This window comes from Delphinus delphis, chromosome 3 (genome assembly GCF_949987515.2).
Source record: "Delphinus delphis chromosome 3, mDelDel1.2, whole genome shotgun sequence".
NCBI lineage: Eukaryota > Metazoa > Chordata > Mammalia > Artiodactyla > Delphinidae > Delphinus > Delphinus delphis.
Window position 1 is genome coordinate 136827463 of NC_082685.1, and position 7096 is coordinate 136834558.

Below are 7096 nucleotides of genomic sequence, written 5' to 3' on the forward strand. Positions count from 1 at the left end.
AATAAAATAAAATGAAGTTATTAAATAAAAAATAATTATGAAGAAAAAAAAATTTAAGTAATAAGAAAACCAGACATACAGAACCCTAGCACAAATGGTAAAAGCAAAGCTATACAGACAAAATCACACAGGGAACCATACACATACACATAAAAAGAGAAAAAGGGAAAAAAATATATATGTATCTTTGCTCCCAAAGTCCACCTCCTCAATTTGGGACGATTCGTTTTCTACTCAGGTATTCCACTGATGCAGGGTACATCAAGTTGATTGTGGAGATTTATCCGCTGCTCCTGAGGCTGCTGGGAGAAATTCCCGTTTCTCTTCTTTGTTTGCACAGCTCCCGGGGTTCAGCTTCAGATTTGGACACGCCTCTGCGTGTAGGTCACCTGAGGGCATCTGTTCTTCGCTCAGCCAGGACGGGGTAAAGGAGCAGCTGATTTGGGGGCTCTGGCTAACTCATGCGGGTGGAGGGAGGGCTACGGATGTGGGGCGAGACTGTGGAGGCAGAGGCCGGCGTGACGTTGCACCAGCCTGAGGCCACCGTGCGTTCTCCCGGGGAAGTTGTCCCTGGATCACGGGACCCTGGCAGGGGCAGGCTGCACAGGCTCCCGGGAGGTGAGATGTGGATAGTGACCTGTGCTTGCGCACAGTCTTCTTAGCGGCAGCAGCAGCAGCCTTAGCATCTCATGCCCGTCTCTGGGGTCTGCGCCGATAGCCGCGGCGCACACCTGTCTCTGGAGCTCCTTTAAGCGGCGCTCTTAATCCCCTCTCCTCGCGCACCAGGAAACAGACAAGAAAAAGTCTCTTGCCTCTTCGGCAGCTCCAGACCTTTTCCCAGACTCCCTCCCGGCTAGCCGTGGCGCACTAGCCCCCTTCAGGCTGCGTTCACACTGCCAACCCCAGTCCTCTCCCTGGGATCCGACCTCCGAAGCCCGAGCCTCAGCTCCCAGCCCCCGCACGCCCCAGCGGGTGAGCAGACAAGCCTCTCAGGTTGCTGAGTGCTGGTAGGCACCGATCCTCTGTGCGGGAATCTCCCTGCTTTGCCCTCTGCACCCCTGTTGCTGCGCTCTCCTCCGCGGCTCCAAAGCTTCCCCCCACCGCCACCCACAGTCTCCGCCCACGAAGGGGCTTCCTAGTGTGTGGAAACCTTTCCTCCTTCACAGCTCCCTCCCACTGCTGCAGGCCCCATCCCTATTCTTTTGTCTCTGTTTTTTCGATTTTCTTATGCCCTACCCCAATACGTGGGGAGCTTCTTGCCTTTTGGGAGGTCTGAGGTCTTCTGCCAGCATTCAGTACGTGTTCTATAGGAGTAGTTTCGCGTGTAGATGTATTTCTGATGTATTTGTGGAGATGAAGGTGATCTCCGAGTCTTACTCTTCCGCCATCTTGAAGCTCCTCCCTGTAGATTTTTTTGCTGATGGCCATTCTGACCGGTGTGAGGTGATACCTCATCGTAGTTTTGATTTGCATTTCTCTAATGATTAGTGAGGTTGAGCATCCTTCACGTGTTTGTTGGCAATCTGTATGTCTTCTTTGGAGAAATGTCTATTTAGGTCTTCTGCCCACCACCACCTACCCTTAAATGTACCCAGGCCACCTTCCAGTGATACCACAAGGGCAATGGCTATATATAGCCAGTATCAAATACTCCATTCTGGGGCTTGTTATAAAAGTTCCCATTTCCTCCCAAACATTGTTCCCAAACCACTTTTCTGCAATTCCCTGTCAATTGCCTTTCCTCTTCTAAAGGGAAATCTTCCATTTCCACTACCTTTTCCTCACCCTCTTTTCCATCAAATACCAGTTTCTAGAACACTGTTGTCTCTTTTGTTATATCTACCACTTGCTCATAATCCTCCTTTCCACCCTTCCATCAGTTATCGTTCTTAGTGACTAACATAATGGCTGATAATGATTCCAGTGCCCCAATGTCTAATTTCTAGAAAGACTGGTAAGATTTAGATACAAAGAGCTCAAGGGAAGGAGCTGTGTTCTAAGAAGTGAGAACTGTGTGAGAAAAGACAAGGAAGTTCAAGTCTGTTTAGAATCTGGTAGAAATGGGAATACAGGCATACCTCAGAGATATTGCAGGTTCAGTTCCAGACTGCCACAATAAAGCAAATATCATAAAAGGCAAATCACACAAATTTTTTGTTTCCCATTGTATATGAAAGTTATATTTAGACTATGCTGTAGTCTATTAATTGTGAAATAGCATTATGTCTAAAGAAACAATGTACATACTTTAGTTTAAAGTACTTTATTGCTAAAAAGTGCTAATCGGGCTTCCCTGGTGGCGCAGTGGTTGAGAGTCCGCCTGCCGATGCAGGGGACACGGGTTCGTGCCCCAGTCTGGGAAGATCCCACATGCCACGGAGCGGCCGGGCCTGTGAGCCATGGCCGCTGAGCCTGCGCGTCCAGAGCCTGTGCTCCGCAACAGGAAAGGCCACAACAGAGAGAGGCCCGCGTACCGCAAAAGAAAAAAAAAAGTGCTAATCATCATCTGAGCCTTGAGGAAGTCATAATCTTTTTTCCAGTGGAGGGTCTTGCCTCGATGTTGATGGCTGCTGACTGATCAGGGTGGTGGTGGCTGAAGATTAGGGTGGCTGTGACGATTTCTTAAAACAAGACAGCAATGAGTTTGCCCCATCAACTGACTCTTCCTTTTGTGAACAATTTCTCTGTAGTATACGATGCTGTTTGATAGCATCTCATCCACAGCAGAACGTCTTTCAAAATTGGAGTCAGTCCTCCCAAAAGCTGCCACTGCTTTATTAACTAAGTTTATGTAATATTCTAAATTCTTTGTTGTCATTTCAACAATCTTCAAAGCATCTTCACAAGGAATAAATTTCATCTCAAGATACCACCTTCTTTATTCATCCATAAGAAGCAACTCCTCATCCATTAAAGTTTCATCATGATAGTACAGCAATTCAGTCACACTTCAGGTTCCACTTTTAATTCTAGTTCTTTGGCAATTTTCACCACATCTGCAGATACTTCTACTGAAATCCTGAACACTTCCAAGTCATCTGTGAGGGATGGAATCAACTTCTTCCAAACTCCTATTAATGGTAATATTTTGACTTTCCATGAATCATTAATGTTCTTGATGGCATCTAGAATGATAAATCCTTTCCAGGTTTTCAACTTACTTTGCCCAGATCCATCAGAGGAATCACTATCAATGGCAACTATAACCTTACAAAATGCATTTTTTCAATAATAAGATTTGAAAGTTGAAATTTTTCACTGATCTATGGGTTATAGAATGGATGTTGTATTAGGCATGAAAATATTAACCTGTTGTACAGTTCCATCAGAGCTCTTGGGTAAACAGGTGCATTGTCAATGAGCAATCATGTTGTGAAAGGAATCTTTTTTTTCTTAGCAGTACGTCTCAACAGTGGGCTTAAAATATTTCTTAAACCATGTTGGAAACAGATGGGCTCTCATCTAAGCTTTGTAGTTCCACTTATAGAGCACAGGCAGAGTAGATTTAGCATAATTTTTAAGGGTCCAAGGATTTTCAGAATGGTAAATGAGCATTGGCTTCAACTTAAAGTCACCAGCTGCATTAGCCCCTAACACGAGAGTCAGCCTATCCTTTGAAGCTTTGAAGCCAGGCATTGCCTTCTCTTCTCTAGCTATGAAAGTCTTAGATGGCATCTTCTTCCAATATAAGGCTGTTTTGTCTACATTGAAAGTTCATTGTTTAGTGTAGGCACCTTCATTAATGATCTTAGCTAGATCTTCTGGATAACTTGCTGCAGCTTCTTCATCAGCACTTCCTACTGCACCTTGCACTTTTATGTTATAAAGATGGCTTCTTTCCTTCAATTTCATTCTACTTCATTCAACTTCCTTCTGCTAGCTTCAAACTTTTCTTCTACAGCTTCCCCACCTCTCTCAGCTTCCTCACCTCTCTCAGCTTTCATAGTATTGAAGAGAGTTAGGGCCTAGCTCTGGATTAGGTTTTGGCTTAAGGAATGTTGTGGCTGGTTTGATCTTCTGTCCAGACCACTGAAACTTTCTCCATATCAGCAGTAAAACTGTTTTGTTTTCTTATCATTCATGTGTTCACTGGAATAGCATATTTAAGTTTCAAGAACTTTTCCTTTGAATTCACAAGTTAGCTAACTGTTTGGTGCAAGAGGCTAGCATTTGACCTATCTCAGCTTTTGACATGCCTTCCTCAGTAAGCCTAATCATATCTAGCTTTTGATTTAAAATGAGAGACATGTAGCTCTTCCTTTCACTTTAACACTTAGATGCCATTATAGGATTATTAATTGGCCTAATTTCAGTACTGTTGTGTCTCAGGTAATAGGGAGGCCAGAGAAGAGGGAGAGAGATGGAGGGAAGGGCTGATTGGTGGAGCAGTCAGAAAACACACGTTTATTGATTAAGTTCACCAACTTATATGGGCACAGTTCACAGCACCAAAAACAATTACAAGAGTGACATCAAAGATCACTAATCACAGATCACCATAACAAATATAATATTAATGAAAAAAATGAAATACTGCAAAAATTACCAAAATGTGACACAGAGGCATGAAGTAAACAAATGCTGTTAGAAAAATGGCACTGATAGACTTGTTCAATGCAGAGTTGCTGCAAACCTTCAATTTGTAAAAAAATGCAACATCTGTGAAGAGCAATAAAGCAAAGTGCAGTAAAACAGATATGCCTACAATAGTTTGCCTAAATGACATAGAAGACAGGAAGTAGAGGGAGATAAGAATAAAAGAGAGACTGATCAGCTCTTCATATTTATATGTATCTCATTACTTAACTATATAAAGTTCATGAAGGCAGAGGCACCTGAGATTATTTTCAACTCCCTACATTATCTAGTAAGATCTTCAAGAAGTGTTCTCTAAGTGAGACCCAATCAGCCATTGTCCAGCAAAAAAGTTCTATGAATCAGAGATTCTCTACAAGACCTCTTTTTAGCTGTCCCCAACTTACATGACATCCTGTGCTTCCAATGGGAAGTAAAACATTCTCTGCAAGACTTATTTTTAAGAGTGGAGAATCTGTCCACTAGTCCACTCTTTATTTAGAAGTTATTAAACTTTCAAATCCTTTTACTATTCATAACTCAGGATCTTCACTTTGCTTATTACCTACATCCAAAACAAGGTACTTCCTACTATTCACAAATATGGTCTATACCTATTTGAATTTTTCACCAATCTTAAAATTTTCTCATATCGTTCTCATCTACATCACCAAAATGTTCTAATGTTTTAGTCAGGAAAATAAAATGCTTCCTCTTTTTTTTCCATACAAAACCATTGATTTGTTTTTCCATGATATTTATTGCTTTAGTAAAACAAATGCCTCTCTAAAGACCATAGCTTAGTCATATTACAGAAGTTGCTATCTCAAATAGGTTGCCCAGTGGTCACCCATAATTTAAGGGTAAATCGCCCCAACAGTGAAAGAATTTCACTTCTCTCTTAGATATCATTTGGGTAAATCTCTTATGGAATAATTTGTGTCAAAGTTACAGAATCTGACAGACTCCCTCTGGGAGATAATGTGGTAAGTACAGTAAAAAAAAAAAAAAAGAAAAACAAAGACAATGGTCCCAGAAGGAATGCACGATTTGTTTTAGTTTACAGCACAGAGATTCTTCTCTTAATGGGAATTGTGCTCTTGGTTTCAGCAATAAGTGAAAGGAAAGAGTGCTGGACAGGAACCCAAAATACATGGCTTCTAGTAGGATGACACACATGGTTTCACAAATAAAAATGTCCTAAGGGTAACACTGAGCAGAAATCTGAAATCATGACCCTGCCAGAAAATTAGGAACACATGATTGCTGTAGCACTCATTCAGGTTCTCATATTTACTATCTCTGAAATTTTTTACAGGTTATGCCACCATTCCTCTATCTCATCTGTACAGTGGAAAACATATCCACCTTACTGGACCCAGAGCACCAGTTACCATAACACAGGAAGTGAGGGTTTCCTCTTATTCCTTTCTGCAACTGTCCTAGCTTATACTGGCAAAAATTAGTCCATTACTCTTCACCCTACCTCTCAAAGTAACATGTAAAGACTATCTTAGATGAGTTTTGCATACCCTTGGATCCGTATTCTTTGTCTCTTCCCTGATCCCTCCTCTTTCTTCCCTTACCACTTTTTCTCCTTCATTTGTTTCCTTGTCAGTCTCCTTCTCAAGCATGAGTTGAGCATCAGCTGGGTCCTTCTGATTCATGGGCACATGAAATGGAAGATATCGCCAACTGTTTTATTTTTCTGGCTAAGAGACTTAATTTTTTACCAAAAATAGGCTGCTCAAAGAAAAGCAGCAAATTAACCCAGACTAGACTCATGTTTTCCGTCTACAATGTTCCCATAAAATTCATAGCCTGCATGTTTTCTTTAATGCCTCATCCAAAACTTTCCCACTCTGAAATGCTACCTAGTCATCTACTTTGTGTAAGTGCCCAAGTTAAAACTGGAGTGTGTGCTTCTATGGACAATTAACATTACTTTAAAAGTTTGAGAATCGAGTCATGTTCCATAAGGCAAGGATTGTTTATAGTTAGTCTATATAGGGGTTGAAAATCTGCTTTAGTAAGTGAACTGTTGTTATTGGGCATTTATTTACTTAGCTCAAGATATTTTTGCCATTATGTATGTCTCAAAAACAAAGTACAAACATTTGACACAGTAAAATTGGACTTGTCTTCTCACATGATCCTAGGTTCTTTGATTTCCTCTTTCTGTACTGTCTGCTCTGGGAAACAAATATGATCACGTCTCTTCAACCACTGGTACAAGTGCACAATGGCTTCCAAATATTAGTTTAAAGACCAGTCTTAAAGTAAAATTATTAGCCAGCAATTTTTATTCTGCACTGCCTCTCTTAAACTTCACGTCTTGAATATGACACAATTTCTTTCTCCATAAATTATCGCTTCTTAAATTCTGTGACCTTGAATGACACTACCAACCTCCTAATCCCTCTAGCTCAAATATTATAGTGGACCTTACTTCAATCTTTAATCTTCTTACTCAAGAAGGGAACTATTCCTGGAATTGAGATCAGGTTACATAAAACCTACC

At 41.3% G+C, this 7096-nt stretch overlaps 1 pseudogene; it reads right to left on the minus strand.

Annotated features, from left to right (window-relative positions):
* Window positions 1-2510: 2510 nt before the first annotated feature.
* LOC132422258 (tigger transposable element-derived protein 1-like) lies at window positions 2511-4284 on the minus strand (annotated as a pseudogene).
* Window positions 4285-7096: the final 2812 nt, after the last annotated feature.